We start from the raw sequence: 18,402 nt of genomic DNA, 5'->3' as shown, positions 1-18,402 counted from the left end.
AGGGCTTATGCTCGAAACGTCGAATTCTCTATTCCTGAGATGCTGCCTGGCCTGCTGTGCTTTGACCAGCAGCACATTTGCAGCTGTGATCTCCAGCATCTGCAGACCTCATTTTTTACATGCAGTAAGTGACCCAAACAAACACCAGTGATGGATAAGACAAGGAAAGAAGTTCTGCAGAGGGATGATGGGCCACTTGGGGTTAAATTAGAACCACAAAGTCAATAATCTAAGGCAGGGGTGGGCAATTAATCCTTCCAGGGGCCACATGAGAAACCTGAGTTGTGTTGGAGGACCGAACCAACAATAAGTTGAACATAATTCTGCTCAGTATTAATTTTCTCCGATTGTAAAATGTACTAAATTATATAGTTTTGCACTGAAACTTCTAATCAAAAGAATAAGGATATTCTGTTACAATAAAGATATGAAATTGTGGGATAGGTCAAATATAGAATAAATAAACGGTAAAAACAATAATTTCAGTATTTCATTTTATTTTTAACATGTTAATCTCACAAAGCAATAATGAAAAGTTGTTTCATTATTGTTCAGTATTACAAACAAACAACTCTATACAAAAAGCAATAAGTACTTTTGATGTTTTTCAGCTCATTTTACTTGTTTAGTGAGAAAACTCCAGTCTGTTTTGGGCTTGAACAAGTACACTGAATGTCTGAGGTGGATATGCGAAGGACAGCTGAGAGGTGATCATCAGTGATAGAGGATCGGGATTTGGATTTGTTGAACGTTATCACTGAGAATGTCTGTTCGTATATATAGGTAGATCTAAAGAGGACTAGAATCTTCTGGAGCATGCCTCCTCATGTGTGGAAGTTCTCCTCTTAGAGGGAGAATAAAAATCAAGCAGTGAGACTGACCTAAAGTACTCTGCCAGAAGTGTGTCAGATGGCAGGTCAATGAGTTCAAGCTGAACATCACTAGGTGCATTCTCCACATTGCATGTAAATGGGTAAAAAAAATCATATGCATTTCACTCTCAACTGTTTTAAAGTCTTGAAATCGCCTTGAAAATTCCCCATGCAGAGCTTCTAACATAGATGAGTACCTGTGGGGGTGATCAGCTGAAGGTGTGGCTTCCTTCAGTGTTGGCAAGTGGGTGAGAATGTCGTCCTCCATTTGGCTTGAGAGAAGCTGCAACTTTCTCCCAAAAGCCTTCGCCAAGTTGTACATTTCATGCACAAAAAGGCCCTTTCACTGCAGTTTCACATTCAGTTCATTCATAAGTGCAGTCACATCAACAGCAAAACCAAGGTTTGCAATCCAGTCTGCATCTGAAAGCTGTGGAATGCCATTCCCTTTCTTCACACACAAATCTTGAATCTCTTCTCTCAGGTCCCACACACTTTTCAGCATTTTGCCCAGGCTGTGCCATCTGACAGCTGTGTGGTAGCCTATGTCACGATGTTCAGTCTCATTTTCCTCCAAAAGTGCAACAAACTGCCTGTGATTCAAAGCTCTTGCCCTGATGAAGTTAACTATTTTATTTACAACATCAACCACATGGTTAATTTTTAACACTGACTTACACAACACTTCCTAATGTATAATGCAATGCAAAAATACCAATTTCTGTTCAGGGTCAATTTCTGTCACTTTATCCTGCATTCTCTTTAAGAGTCCAACATTTTTTCTCGTTAGATTTGGACAATCATCCGTTGTCACACCCACCAGCTTGTCCCGTTTCAGTCTCAACGTGTCCAAACACGCATTTACCTCCATGAACAAATCATTACCAGTTGTTGTTCCTTTCATTGACCGCATGACTGCTAACTCCTCCATGATTTTAAAGTCCGTAGTTATCCCGCGTATGAAGATGAGTAGCTGGGCTGTATCACGTACATCGCAGCTCTCATCCAAAGCCAAGGAGAAAAAGTCAAAGTTGACTGCTCCAGATTTCTCGCGATGTCCGCAATCCTTCTCGTGATAGTGTGTCGGGAGAGGGGCACATTCTCAAATGCCTCCTTTTCCTCCAGGCATATTAGATTAGATTAGATTACTTACAGTGTGGAAACAGGTCCTTCAGCCCAACAAGTCCACATCGACCGCCGAAGCGCAACCCACCCATACCCCTACATTTACCCCTTACCTAACACTGCGGGCAATTTAGCATGGCCAATTCACCTGACCCGCACATCTTTGGACTGTGGGAGGAAACCGGAGCACCCGGAGGAAACCCACGCAGACATGGGGAGAACGTGCAAACTCCACACAGTCAGTCGCCTGAGTCGGGAATCGAACCCAGGTCTCAGGCGCTGTGAGGCAGCAGTGCTAACCACTGTGCCACCGTGCTGCCCATAAGTTCTGCAGAGTCCAACAAGCACTCCTTAATAAACTCTCCATCAGAGAACGGTTTACTGTTTCTGGCGATTTTGTGGGATATGACATAACTTGTCTTGGCGTGAGCTGACATTTTGAGGGCTAGCCAGCAAGAATCACTTTTAACAGTTCACGCACGCAAATACACACACATGTGCGTCCATACGTAAATAATAAAAGCATCCTTTACAAAACAAAAGCCCCATCAAAAGTTGTATTGTGTGCATGGTGTAAATACTTTTTCATTTATGTTCGAGTTTAAGATTGACCTCATGTCGGCCGGACAGGAACGACCAAAGGGCCGGATATGGCCTGTGGGCCGTAAAATGCCCAGGTCTGATCTAAGGGTTACTACCTGAGCCATGTGCTAATTGGCATTTGATAAATAAGGTTAAAGAAGAAAATACATAGCTCAGAGAATGGTGTGGGAGAAATGGGTTCTGAGCTGTGGTAATCGGCACCAGTCCTTGGGAAAGCAAGAGCTGCTTCATTAAGCTGGGTTCCATCTTTGTTGTCCAATGAAAGTTGTAGGTAGGGCTTTAAACTAATTAGTGGAATGGGCTACAATCATATAAAAGTTTAAAAAGCAGAAGATTTAGACAACACAGCGTAGTGAAGAGGTGGATGATAAGTGTGACAAGAAGGGATGGAAAATTTAAACAGTAGGATACAGCAGAAACTACAATCAGATCTGTAATAATAGTCAAAATGTCAGTCCCTTTGTGTGAATGCGCAATGCACACAGCATCTGTAATGAGATAGATGGGTTGTTGGCATAAATAGAAATATATGGAGAAAGGAAAAGAAGGTGGGGTAACATTGTTCGTAATGTAAGGGTGCAGTAGTGAGTAGTGATGTAAGTGCAAAAGATCTTAAAGAGGAATCTGTTTGAGTGAAAGTAATGATTGTAAGGGAAAGGATTCATGGTGGAAGTTGCCTGTAGTTCCTGAAGTGTTATATAACTGTAGGAAAAGTATATATCAGGAAATAACGAAGGCATGTAAGAAGAGCATCTCAATTGTCATGGGCATTTTTAATTTGCATGTTGACAGAACCATCAGCAATAAGGGGCAATCCATTCACTGACCTTTGACATTCAATGGCATTACCATCACTGTATTCTGTACTATGAACATATAAGGGGTTACCGTTGACCAGAAACTCAAATCACATATAATCAGTAGCTACAAGAGCAGGTCAGAGGCTAGGAATACTGTAACAAATAACTCACCTCCTGGCTCCCAAATCTACAAGACACAAGTCAACAGTGTGATGGAATACTCCCCACTTTTCTGGATAGGTTCAGCTCCAATAGTATTCAAGAAGCTTGACACCATTCAGGACAAAGCAGTCTGCATGATTGGCACTACATCCACAAGCATTCAGTCACTCCATCACTGACGCTCAGTAGCAGCAATGTGTATGATCTACAAGATATACTGCAGAAATTCTCCAAAGATTCTTGGACAGCACCTCCCAAGCCTATGACCATTTCCATCCAGGAGGACAGAGGCATCAAATATGTTGGGAGCATCACCAACTCCCAGCTCCCTCCAAGACACTCACCACCCTGAGTTGGAAATATATAGCCATTCCTTCACGTTGCTGGGTTAAAATCCTGACATTCCCTCCCGAAAGGCATTGTGGGTTTACCTGCACCACATGGACTGCAGCAGTTCAAGAAGGCAGCTCATTATCACTTGTATATAACAAGCATGTCCCATGAATGAATACATTTTAATAACATTGCTACAGTTCTTTGAGAATATTGCAAGCAGAGTTGATTGAGGGGAATTAGTAGATGTATTTGGATTTTCAGGAAGCATTCAATAAGATGTTAAACAGAAAAGCTGTTGTACAGGATAGGAGCTCATGGCAGTATGAGGTATTTTCTGGGTCTGTCGATTGTGAAGCAGGGAAGATGGCCTTTAGTAGAGTGATGTGCACTTCCTGTCGGATGTGGGAGTTTAGGGAGAGTTTCCATGTTACTGATGGTTATGCCTGGCAGGACATGTGGTTTCAGATCCTGGCAGATTGCATGGATTGGTTGGTGCGGCAGCTAGAGACACTGAAGAAGTTACAGGAGCCTGGGAGTGTGATGGATAGGAATTATAGGAAGGGTGAAAAGCCGCAGATACAGTCAGGTAGATGGGTTACTGCCAGGAAAAGTAGGTGAGGGAGGCAGGGCATGTTATCCCCATCTTAAACAAGTACCCAGTCTTGGAACACGTAGGGGGTAATGGACTCTCAGGGGAGTGTAGCACAAACAGCCAAGTTTCAGTACCAAGAACGGCTCTAATGTAATGAGAGGTACATTGGCTTGCAGGTGAATGATTGTGATAGAGGACTCTCTAGTCAGAGGCACAGACAGACGTTTCTGCAGCCAGCAGCAAAAAATCAGAATGGTGCACTGCGTCCCTAGTGCCAGGATCAAGGGTATCTCAGAGAGGGTGCAGAATGTTCTCATGGGGGAGAGGGACCAGGAAGAGGTCATTGTCCACATTGTAACTAACAACATAGGAAGGGAAAAGGATAAGATTCTGAAGGGAGAGTATAGAAAGTTAGGCCGGAGTTTAAAATGGAGATCCTCGAAAGTAGTATTGTCTGGATTACTCCCAGAGATGCGAGCTAGTGAGGGCAGGAATAGGAGGATAGAGCAGATGAATGCATGACTGAGGAGCTGGTGTATGGGAGAAGGATTCACATTTTTGGATCATTGGAATCTCTTCTGGGGTAGAAGTGACCTGTACAAGAAGGATGGATTGCACCTGAATTGAAAGGGGATTAATGTACAGGCAGGGAGATTTGCTAGAGCTGCTTGGGAGAATTCAAACTAGTAAGGTTGGGGGGTGGGGGAAGAGATAGTGAGGAAAGAGATCAATCTGAGACTGATACAGTTGGGAAAAGGAGCGAATCAAACAGTCAGGGCAGGCAGGGACAAAGCAGAGAACGAGGTAGGTCTGATAAATTAAATGCAAGATGCCTAACAGGGAAGTAGATGGACTACGGGCATAGTTAGGAACATGGAACTAGCAATTACAGAAACATGGCTCAGGGATGGACAGGACTGGCAACTTAATGTTCCAGGTTAAAAATGCTACAGGAAGGACTGAAAGGGAGGCAAGAGAGGAGCAGGAGTGGTGTTTTTGATAAGGGATAGCATTACAACTGTACTTAGGGAGGATATTCCTGGGAACACATCCAGGAAAGTTATTTGGGTGGAACTGAGAAATAAGAATGGGATGATCACCTTATTGGGATTGTATTGTAGACCCCCTCCAATAGTCAGCGGGAAATTGAAAAGCAAATTTGTAAGGCAATTTCATTTATCTGTAAAAATAGTAGAGTGGTTATGACAAGGAATTTTAACTTCCCAAACATTGACTGGGACTGCCATAGTGTTACAGGTTTAGATGGAGAGGAATTTGTTTACCGTGTACAAGAAAATTTTCTGATTCAGTATGTGGATGTACCTACTAGAGAAGGTGCAAAGTTTGACCTACTCTTGGGAAATAAGGCAGGGCAGGTGACTGAGGTGTCAGTGGGGGAGCACTTTGGGGCCAGCGACCATAATTCTATTAGTTTTAAAATAGTGATGGAAAAGTATAGGCCGGATCTAAAAGTTGAAGTTCTAAATTGGAGGAAAGCCAATTTTGATGGTATTAGGCAAGAACTTTCAAAAGCTGAGTGGGTGCAGATGTTCGCAGGTGAATGGACGGCTGGAAAATAGGAAGCCTTCAGAAATGAGGTAATGAGAGTCCAGAGACAGTATATTCCTGATCGGGTGAAAGGGAAGGCTGGTAGGTGTAGGAAATGATGAATGACTAGAGAAATTGAGGTTTATCAGGTATAGACAGCAGAGATTGAGTGAATGCTGAGAAGAGTATAAAGGCAGTAGGAGTATACTTAAGAGGGAAATTAGGAGGGGAAAAGGGGGGACATGAGATAGCTCTGGCAAATAGAGTTAAGGAGAATCCAAAGGGTTTTTATGAATACATTAAGGACAAACGAGTAACTCGGGAGAGAATAGGGCCCCTCAAAGTTCAGAAAGGTGGCCATAGTGTGGAGCTACAGGAGATGGGGGGGACACTAAACAAGTATTTTGCATCAGTGTTTACTGTGGAAAAGGACATGAAAGATATAGATTGTGGGGAAATAGATGGTGACATCTTGAAAAATGTTCATATTGCAGAGGATGAGGTGCTGGATGTCTTAAAACGCATATAAGTGAATAAATCCCCAGGACCTGATCAGGTATACCTTAGAACTCTGTGGGAAGCTAGAGAAGTGATTGCTGGACCTCTTGCTGAGATATTTGCATCATCGATAGTCACAGGTGAGGTGCCGGAAGACTGGGGTTGGCAAATGTGGTGCCACTGTTTAAGAAGGGTGATAAGGAAAACCAGGGAACTATAGACCGGTGAGCCTGACATTAGTGGCAGGTGAGTTGCTGGAAGGAATCCTGAGGGACAGGATGTACATGTATTTGGAAAGGCAAGGACTAATAGGGATAGTCAACATGGCTTTGTGCGTGGGAAATCATGTCTCACAAACTTGATTGAGTTTTTTGAAGAAGTAACAAAGAGGATTGATGAGGGCAGAGCAATAGATGCGATCTATATGGACTTCAGTAAGGAGTTCAACAAGGTTCCCCATGGGAGACTGATTAAGGTTAGATCTCATGGAATAAAGGGAGAACTAGCCATTTGGATACAGAACTGGTTTGAAGTAGAAGACAGAAGGTGGTGGAGGGTTGTTTTTCGACTGGAGGCCTGTGATCAGTAGTGTGTCACAAAGATCGGTGTTGGATGCACTGCCTTTCGTCATTTGTATAAATGATTTGGATGTGAACATAGGAGGTATAGTTAGTAAGTTTGCAGATGACACTTACTGTCAGTGAAGAAGGTTATCGCAGAGTACAACGGAATCTTGATCAGATGGGCCAATGGGCTGAGGAGTGGCAGATGGAGTTAAATTTAGATAAATGTGAGGTGCAGCATTTTGAAAAGGCAAACCAAAGCAGGACTTATGCACTTAATGATAAGGTCCTATGCTGTGTTGCTGAACAAAGAGACCTTGGAGTGCAGTTTCATAGCTCCTTGAAAGTGCAGTCGCAGGTAGATAGGATAGTGAAGGAGGCATTTGGTATGCTTTCCTTTCTTGGTCAGAGTATTGAGTACAGGAGTTGGGAGGCCATATTACGGCTGTACAGGACACTGTTGGAATATTGCATGCAATTCTGGTCTCGCTCCTGTTGGAAGGCTGTTGTGAATTTGAAAGGGTTCAGAAAAGATTTACAAGGATATAGCCAGGGTTGGAGGATTTGAGCTACAGGGAGAGGCTGAATAGGTTGGGGCTGTTTTCCCTGGAGTGTTGGATGCTGAGGGGTGACCTTATAGAGGTTTATAGGCATGGAACGGGTTAAATAGACAAAATCTTTTCCTTGGGGTGAGGGAAACCAAAACCAGAGGGCATAGGTTTAGGGTGTGGGGGAAAATTTAAAAGGAACCGAAGGGGCAATTTTTTTCACTGAGGGCGGTGCGTGTATGGAATGAGCTGCCAGAGGAAGTGGTGGGCGCTGATAAAATTACAACATTTTAAAGCCATTTGATGGGTATATGAATTGGAAGGGTTTGGGGGGATATGGACCAGGTGCTGGCAGGTGGGACTAGATTAGGTTAGGCTATCTGGACGAACTTGACCAAAGAGTCTGTTTCCATGCAATACATCTCTGTAACTCTTGTAGGACAGAAAGAGCTATATTTGGTGGTGTAGCATCCAACATTTAGGTTCTCACCCTTACAACAAGAGGATTCCTAACTGTGACCACTTCAAGCAATCGACTGACCATGTCCAAGATTGACTTTGTTGTGACTTGACTTTCTGGGACAATCATGGAAAATTAGAGAGATTGGGGTTGTTTTACTTGGAGCAGAGAAGGTGAACACTTAATGAAGTGTTAAAAATTATGAAGAGTTTTGACAGGGTGAAGAAGGATATTCTATTTCCACTGGTTGATATGTCAGTAACTAGGCGTCACAACTTCAAGATGTCAACAAGAGACCTGGAGTGAGATGAGGAGAAACTTCTTTACTCAGAGAGTTGTCAAGGATTTGGAATGTGCCGCCTGGGAGAGTAATCATGGTGGATTCCATAGGAGGTTTCAAATAGAACTAAATATATATTTCAAAGGAATGAAGTCAGAAGGTTACAGAGACAGAACTTGAGAGTGCGACTTGTTGGGTAGCTTTTTCTGGAGCTGGTATAGATATGATGGGTTGAATGGCCTTCTTCTGTATGCAAACTTCTATGATTCTACCATTTGCATGATGGATATCTCCCTTGACTTTAGTAAGGACTGTGTCACTTTTTGACTGTGCCACATGCTTGTTGGTTGATGCACATGCAGTCCACTTGGCATGTATGCAGGTGGCACAGAATGCAGTTGAGAGTTTGGAGTCGTATGGTTGTATAAAGTAACATGCCCGTCCTCTTGACTGACAATCTGCCTAGCTTTGAGTGGATCAGAAATGTACCATGATAATGTGGTGAAGCTGGCAGGTGGCAAATGCCAAGGTCCATGGATGTGAGGGTTAAGTACTCACTGGAGTGCACCTTGAAATGCTGGTGCTGAGTGTCCAAAATGGAGGCCTGGTGGAGTAAACAGCAACATGGAGTTACCAGGTAACTGCTCTGTCTTTCATACTCAGCCTCTAGTTTATCTCCAACAGGAGGGAGAATGGGAAGTTGTGAATTCACAACTTGACATTAAGTAATAATGAGGCTGTTAATAAGTGACAATATGTGCTGAGATGCTTTTTTCCATGTTGTAGTGTGAACCACGAATTGTCATTCAACACTTGATCAATTTTTGCCTTCAACATAGAGAAAGTCCTTGCTGAAAATCTAACCTGATTTCATCAACTTTCAGGACATGGGTCATGTCATTTAAGGGCTGGGAAGATTCCACGTCTTTAGGCAAGTGTCAATTTTCAAAGAATTGAAAAACAGCAGCTCTCACAGACATCATGATAGCTCACACAGTAAGTCATTTTAAACAACAGTCATATAATGATCCACAAGGAAATTGGAGGAATAAAAAAATCTGGGGAGGAAAAGATATTAGAAAGATTCCAAAATAATAAAGAGGAAAAACCCAAACTTAACAGCAATATAATGAAAATAACATACTTCCATTGTACTAAGAATCCCCACAATCAACATCTATTGACCAACAATGCCACATAAACACAATGGCTACAACAGCAGGTCAGAGATTAGGAATACTGCAGTAGTAACTCACCTCCTGTTTCCCCAAACCCTGTTCACAATTTACAAGGCACAAGTCAGAAGTGTGATGGAATACTCCCACTTGCCTGGATGGGTGCAGTTCCAACAACTTTCAAGAAGCTTGACACCATCCAAGACAAAGTAGCCCATTGATTGGCACCACATGCACAAACATCCACTCCCTCCACCCCCAATGCTCAGTAGCAGTAGTGTGTATTAACTACAAGGTGCACTGCAGAAAATCACTAAAGATCCTCATACAGCACCTTCCAAACCCATGGCCACTTCCATCTGGAAGGACAAGGGAGTCAATACAGGAGAACATTACCAGTTGCAAGTTCCCTTCCAAGCCACTCACCATTCTGATTTGGAAATCCTGACTTCACTGTTGCTGGGTCAACATCCTGGAATTCCTGCCTGAATGGCATTGTGGGTCAACCCACAGCATGGGGACTGCAGCGATTCAAGAAGGCAGTGAGTGATGCTCATATTCCATGAATGAATAATAAAAAAGACAGGACATACAAAAGCCAATTGCTGGAAGCTATAATGGGAAGCCAATTCCAAAAATAAGAACACATGAGGAATCACCAGAAAAGTTGGTATTGGGAAAGGAAACGGATAATAAAACTGAAGTTTTGTTACAATTGGAACATGCCGTCTTGGAATCTACTAGGGAAGGAGAGATAACATAGTGTACTCAAACAAATTCTTCCTGAATTATTTATAAGACCATAAGATACAGGAGTAGAATTAGGCTGCTCCATCATTTAATCATGGCTTTTAAATTTCTCAAACACAAATGAAAAGGATCAGACCACTGGAGGCTCTGAATATTTCATATTATTATTACTTTATGTCCTTATTCTTTAAATCAAGGAGGTAAACTAATAAAAATATTGGGAGGCACTGGACTAAGTCCGTTGCTGATGCTAGATGATGGTAGAATTTGTCTTCCAGAAAGGCGAATGAAGGACGAGATATTAATTGTTAATATATTTGAAGGTTGCAAACCAGTCCCATTATACTGCATCGGATTAAAGAATGACTTTGTAAAAGAAAAAATTGTGGATAATGCAACAAATGCCTATAGAAAGAACTGGTTTTACTTGGGGAATAATCTGACTGAATCCAAAGTATTGGCTTCATCCAGGGTGGTGCATAGAAGTAAAAAGGAACTGATACGCTACTGGAAGAGCGTTTGGATTGTTTCCTGACTCTATTGAGATTTCAGGGCAGGTAAAAAGTATCTATGATAAAGGAGATGATTATCTGAAACAACTAAAACAGAAATAGTAACTGAAGGTAAAGAGATTGAAGCTGATAATTCCAGCTCATCATCTATAATAGAAATGTAACATGTCAGTTAAGGGAATTATACCAAACAATGCATTTGGAAATTGAGTCATAACAACAGTAGAGTCAGCAAACAGTCCAAACGTTCACAAAATCCAATGGCGGGTCACTAACATATTACAGAAACACAGGCTAAAATATGAAACCATTTTTACTGGCCAGAATTACAAGAATATTTGGTGATTGTTTTGCCAGGCATGCCACATATGTCAGGTGTGGTGCTGGAAAAGCGCAGCAGGTCAGGCAGCATCCAAGGAGCAGGAGAATTGACGTTTCGGGCATAAGCCCTTCTTCAGGAATCCTGAAGAAGGGCTTATGCCCGAAACGTCGATTCTCCTGCTCCTTGGATGCTGCCTGACCTGCTGTGCTTTTCCAGCAACACATTTTTCAGCTCTGATCTCCAGCATCTGCAGTCCTCACTTTCTCCACATATGTCAGGTAGCAGGCAAACTCCAACCTCAATCAATCCCTTAAATTTAGTTTCTACAACACCTCTTGAAGAACTGTTTTTCCAGGTTCTTATAGGTTGCATAGGACCTCTACATAAATCCAGGGAAAGGGAGTCAGTATCTTTTGACAGTTACAGAAGTTTCAAAAAGACTTCCTAAAAGATTTTTTTGGAAAAATATAACAAAAATGGTAATGAAAAAGTGAGTTCAATTTTTCACAAGATATGGATTACCTAAAGAAACACAAGTTTCAAAGTTTGTGTCACAAATATTCAAAGAAATAATGAATAGTTTTAGAATAAAAAAAATTAAATTTTCAATTTACTATCTAGGGTCTCAAGCAGTATTACAAAGATGCCATCAAACTTTGATTAGTCAAAGGTGAGAAATTGTCAGTGAAGTTTTAATGGTTGGAGTAAAGGAATTCCTTTGTTACCGTTTACAATTAGAAATGCTCCTAATGAGTCCACAAGAATCCTTTTGAACTGAGATAGGGATATAATATGTGAGGATCCCTTAAACTCATGAGACATAAACTTATAAACTAATGCTCAGAAACTACAATTCTGACTGATGTACCTAGTGTTCAAAAGAAATGGACCAAAGCAAGCAAGTTGGCTTAAAATACAACTAAAGTGTGCTCTACAAACAATGGAAGTTACAGCAGATGAAAAAAAAGCCAGTTTGAGATTTTGTTACAGGAGACAAGGTAGTTACTGTTGTTGCTGGGGGACCAGTAACAGCAAAGATTGCCTGACCAGGAGGTACTATGACAGGGAAGGTAGTCGGGGAAAAAAATGTGCGCACAGCAGTGAAAGAAATAAAATGTGAAATAAAAATCTCAGAATGATTGGAAAATTGATCAGAAACTGAAAACTCAAAATTTCCACAACAGACTGGATAATAGTGTGCTAAAAAGTTAAATGGAAAATTATATTCCTGATGAAGGGCTTATGCCCGAAACGTCAAATTTCCTGTTCCTTGGATGCTGCCTAACCTGCTGTGCTTTAACCAGCAACACATTTTCAGCTCTGATCTCCAGCATCTGCAGACCTCACTTTTTACTCGATGGAAAATTATACTTGCTTTGACAAAACTATCACATTTCTTTCAAAAGCTATACACTTAAAAGTCAGGCAGAGCGGTACAGTGAGACACTCTGGGATTGTGTGTGTGTGTGTGTGTGTGTATATGTTCAGGAGGGAATTCAACACTGACTGCAGGAGAAAGACTCAAAATCCAGTCTCTCTTATGGGAAGTTTTTTATGGGCGACATGGTGGCTCAGTGGTTCGTACTGCTGCTCACAGCGCCAGGGACCTGGGTTTGATCCCTGCCTCAGGCGATTGTCTGTGTGGAGTTTGCACATTCTCCCTGTGTCTGCGTAGATTTCCTTCAGGTGCTCCGGTTTCCTCCCCCAAAGATGGGTGGGCCAGGTGAATTGGCCATGCTAAATTGTCATAGTGTTAGGTGCATTAGTCAGGGGTAAATATAGGGGAATGGTCTGGGTGGGTTACTCTTCGGAGGGTTGGTTTGTGCTTGTTGGGCTGGAGGGCCTGTTTCCATACAGTAGGGAATCTAATCTGAGAAAAAAGACTCATGAATTGATCTGCGTGAGTAAGTCAGAAAAAAATCTTTGATGCATGTTAATATAGAGAATGCTTTACTCATAAAGCAACATATTTGCTGACACAATACTGATACATTAGCTCATGTTAGGGAATAATTTAAGTTCACTATGATGTTCACTTAAAATGGTCGTTAGAGCTTACATATCATACCAAAATCAGTTGGGTCACACAGACTCTCCTCCGGTTATGGCAATGTCAATGCAGTAACAAAAGTGGATTTCTAGCCTATTTCACAACTGGAAGATTGTATCGAGAGAATTGGACAGGCATGATTTATCAAAAATAATGTTTTATTAAAAGGATATTGGTAAATTCCACTGACTGACATGGCCATAAATGTATCAACTTTTGTAACACCAGATGGTATTTGTCAACTTAAAGTCATGCCACTTAGAATGAAAAATGCAGCATCAATGTTTTAATTATTTATCAACAAAGTAATTGAAGGATTACGTTGTTTATATTAATCACTTGCTTGCCTTCATCCAAAATTCAACGCAACATTAGCACCACTTGACCAAACTATTTCATTGGCTACAAAGAATCATTTTGGTCATAAATCTGACTAAAACTGAATTTGCTAAAGCAAGGTGACTTATTTGAGCCTTATTGAGGAATAAGGATAAACAGTACCGAGAGAATCAACAATAAAGGTTATCTGGATTTCCCTGCGCCTAAGACAAAACATCAAATTTTGTGATATATTGGCAGGCGTGGATTTTATTGGAAGTTGTTCCAAATGTCAACATAGTAGAGGCTCCTTTGACAAATTTATTAAAGAAAAGCAAGAAATTTGAATGAACAAAAGAATGTAGAGTATCTTTGATTATGAGAAGCCTTACAAACTGGCCATTGATGCAAGTTTACTCTATGATTACGTTACACTTTTGTTAACACAAGTATTTGATGGTTGAGAAAAACACACTGACCTTGTGTTGGCTCTACAAACATTCAAAATGTATATACCCAACAACTCAGAAGGGGCTTATTTATATGATCCACAACTCAGGTTTATTTTTTGGGTGAAATTCTGACAAAAATCTAAGATGATTTAGTTGGAGTTCAATGTTATAGCAATGCTTTATCAAGAGCAAATATGAATAAAACTAAATACCATGACCAAAATGAACTTGTGTAAAGTATGTTTTTATGAAAATCAGTGCATATTTCATGTAAATGTTTTTACTGTTGGCATACCATAAAGACCACAAAGACCCCCTGTCAAACACAAATGTGACAAGGTCTTTGATAAGCAAACTGGATGATAATTGGAGGTAGGTGTGGGGCTGAGATAATAATCAGATCAGCCATGATCGTATTAATTGACAGAGCAGACTCGAGGAGTCATATGGCTTACTCCTACTCCTAAGTCCTATGTTTATTTAATAAATGTATACATTTGGAAATAAAATGTTCCCGGATGATTTGCTTTTCTCACTTTTTGATATGACAAACATTTGCCTTTCCTGTTCTTGTCCATAATTAGTAATCGTCCTTCTATTTCTTTTATTGCATCAATAACGTAATTTTCTTTTTGCTTGCAAGAATGTGGATCGACAGTGTGAGTTATAGTCTCATATAATGTATCCATGGATTTCTATTCATTAGGATGCAAAAGCAATTATATTCAAGTAGTAGAAAATGAGTGATTTCAGCAAATAAAATACATTTAACTTCTCTCGTTGTTTAATTTCTATGTAAAGAGTCACCCAGAGTGAAAACATTTCACGCTATTTGTCTTATTATTCTGCATCATCCATTAATAAGTTACCTTAAGAACATAGGCACAAATATATTAAAATATGCTCAAGACATTTTGTGCACTATTGATCTCAAATCCTCATTATTGCGATTTTTATCAGTCAAAGATTGCCATTTTCAGTGCAGTTCAACTGAGATCAGGAGTGATATCCTCATGAATTACTTCATCCAACACTTTCTTAACTGCTAAAATTAATTCTTTTTACAAAAAAGGATGGAAGGACTGAAGATAAAGTGTTATATCTCCCTTATGAAATAGCACTTATCTATCCTCCAGGAGGCCCAAAATAGTTCAAGGTCAATAAATTACCTTTAAAATGTGGTTATTGTGTCAGCATGTGAACTGATTGTCAAACCTTCATTCCTGATGAAGGGCTTTTGCTGGAAATGTTGATTTTCCTGCTCCTCGGATACTGTCTGACCTGCTGTGCTTTTCCAGCACCACTCTAATCTTGGGGAATTAGATGCATATTGCACCATGGCAGATAGTGAAATCTGCATTCAATAAAATTCTGTTATAAAAAACAGCTAGTCTAATGACAACCTTACAGTCGATTGTTGCAAAAAGCTATATCCTTCAATGATGTCCTATGGGGAAGAAAATTTGCTGTCCTTACCTGGTCTGACTAAGATGTGATTCCAGATCCACAGCAATGTGGTTCACTCTTAGGGATGGGCATTAAATACTGGCCTAACCAGTGATGCCCACATCCTATGAATGAATCAAAAAAGGCATTCAACACTTATTAGAGAGTATTGCACACTTCATACTGTTTTAGGATAGAGCTGTTAACTTTGCAAATCACAGTAATAATCTTTACTTTCATTAACAACTTATTTTATTCTAGTGGGTATTTAATGTGAAGTGGACATCAGTAACCAAGCAGAATCTATACACTTGTACTTATTGTGGCTCATTGTACTTAAAGGAAAAGTACAGAAAGGAATACTAAAACAACTAAAGCAACACTCAGAAACTAATCCTAAAATAAACTGTGCCTCAAGTACACATTTAAAATCCAAACTCTCATTTTCAAGTAATTAAACATATTCAGTTAAAACATCACAGCTGTGATCCATGCTGCATGCATGCATAACTTGGAGTGGTAAGGCACTCTAATTTTCTGTATGCTTGTTCATTTTCAATTTGAACTGTGTCATAGAATCATAGAGATGTACAGCACAGAAACAGGCCCTTCAGTCCAACTCGTCCATGCTGAGCAACACATTTGCAGCTGTGATCTCCAGCATCTGCAGACCTCATTTTTTACTCGAAGATTTTAACCTACTGCGAATCCTCTTACAAGGATGCCTTCCTTGAAGAAGCTCTCTTCCTCCCTCTACAAGCCTCCTCCCTACCTTTTATCTTAGCCTGCTTGGCTCTCTCTCTGATTCCTGATGAAGGGCTTATGCTCGAAACGTCGAATTCTCTATTCCTGAGATGCTGCCTGGCCTGCTGTGCTTTGACCAGCAACACATTTGCAGCTGTGATCTCCAGCATCTGCAGACCTCATTTTTTACTCGAAGATTTTAACCTACTGCGAATCCTCTTACAAGGATGCCTTCCTTGAAGAAGCTCTCTTCCTCCCTCTACAAGCCTCCTCCCTACCTTTTATCTTAGCCTGCTTGGCTCTCTCTCTGATTCCTGATGAAGGGCTTATGCTCGAAACGTCGAATTCTCTATTCCTGAGATGCTGCCTGGCCTGCTGTGCTTTGACCAGCAACACATTTGCAGCTGTGATCTCCAGTATCTGCAGACCTCATTTTTTACTCGAAGATTTTAACCTACTGCGAATCCTCTTACAAGGATGCCTTCCTTGAAGAAGCTCTCTTCCTCCCTCTACAAGCCTCCTCCCTACCTTTTATCTTAGCCTGCTTGGCTCTCTCTCTTATTCCTGATGAAGGGCTTATGCTCGAAACGTCGAATTCTCTATTCCTGAGATGCTGCCTGGCCTGCTGTGCTTTGACCAGCAACACATTTGCAGCTGTGATCTCCAGCATCTGCAGACCTCATTTTTTACTCGAAGATATCCTAAAGTCCCATTTGCCAGCATTTGGCCCCTAACCCTCTAAATCTTTCCTATTCATATACCCACCCAAATGCCTTTGAAATATTGTAATTGTACCAGCCTCCACCACTTCCCCTTGCAGCTCATTCCATACATGCACCACCTTCTATGTGAAAAAGTTGCTTCTTGGGTCCCTTTTAAAGTTTTCCCCTCACTCTAAACCTATGCCCTCTTGTTCTGGGCTCCCCCACCCCAGGAAAAAGACTTTGCCTATTTATCCTATCCATGCACCTCATGATTTTGTAAACCTCTATAAGATTACCCCTCAGCCATCGATGCTCCAGAGAGAACAGCCCAGTCTATTCAGCCTCTCCCTGTAGCTCAAATCCTCCAACCCTGGCAACATCCTTGTAAATCTTTTTTGAATCCTTTCAAGTTTCACAACATCTTTCCGAAAGGAAGGAGACCAGAACTGCACGCAATATTCCAACAGTAGCCTTACCAATGTCCTGTACAGCCTCAACATGACCCCCAACTCCTGTACTCATTACTCTGACCAATAAGGAAAGCATACCAAACGTCTTCTTCACTGTCCTATCTACCTGCGATTCCACTTTCAAGGAGCTATGAACCTGCACTCCAAGATCTCTTTGTTCAGCAACACTCCCGCGGACCTTACCATTAAGTGCATAGGTCTTGCTAAGATTGCTTTCCCAAAATGCAGCACCTCACATTTATCAAAATTAAACTCCATCTGCCACTTCTCAGCCCATTGGCCCATCTGATCAAGATCCCATTTTAATCTGAGGTAACCTACTTCGCTGTCCACTACACCTCCAATTTTGGCGTCACCTGCAAACTTACTAACTATACCTCTCATGCTCACATCCAAATCATTTATATAAATTATAAAAGATAGTGGACTCAGCACCGATCCTTGTGGCACTCCACTGGTCTCAGGCCTCCAGTCTGAAAAACAACCCTCCACCACCACCCTCTGTCTTCAACCTTAAGCCAGTTGTGTATCCAGATGGCTGGTTCTCCCTATATTCCATGAGATTTAACCTTGCTAATCAGTCTCCCATGGGGAACCTTGTCAAATGCCTTACTGAAGTCCATATAGATCATATCTACCGCTCTGCCTTCATCAATCCTCTTTGTTACTTCTTCAAAAAGCTTAATCAAATTTGTGAGACATGATTTCCCACACACAAAATCATGTTGCCTATCCCTAATCAGTCCTTGCCTTTCCAAACACATATACATCCTGTCCCTCAGCATTCCCTCCAACAACTAGCCCATCACTGATGTCAGGCTCACCAGTGTATACTTACCTGACTAGTCCTTTCTCTGGACCCCCATTAGCTCATTTCTGAAGGCTTCCTGTTTTGCAGCCATCCCTTTACCTGCGAACATTTGCCCCCAATCAGCTTTTGAAAGTTCTTGCCAAATACCGTCAAAATAGGTCTTTCTCAACTTTTAGATCTGGTCTAACCTTTTCCATCACTATTTTAAAACTAATAGAATTATGATTGCTGACCCCAAAGTGTCATAGATACATCAGTCAT

Source organism: Hemiscyllium ocellatum, chromosome 42, assembly GCF_020745735.1.
Source record: "Hemiscyllium ocellatum isolate sHemOce1 chromosome 42, sHemOce1.pat.X.cur, whole genome shotgun sequence".
In the NCBI taxonomy this organism is placed as follows: Eukaryota; Metazoa; Chordata; class Chondrichthyes; order Orectolobiformes; family Hemiscylliidae; genus Hemiscyllium; species Hemiscyllium ocellatum.
This window is presented reverse-complemented; position numbering follows the sequence as displayed.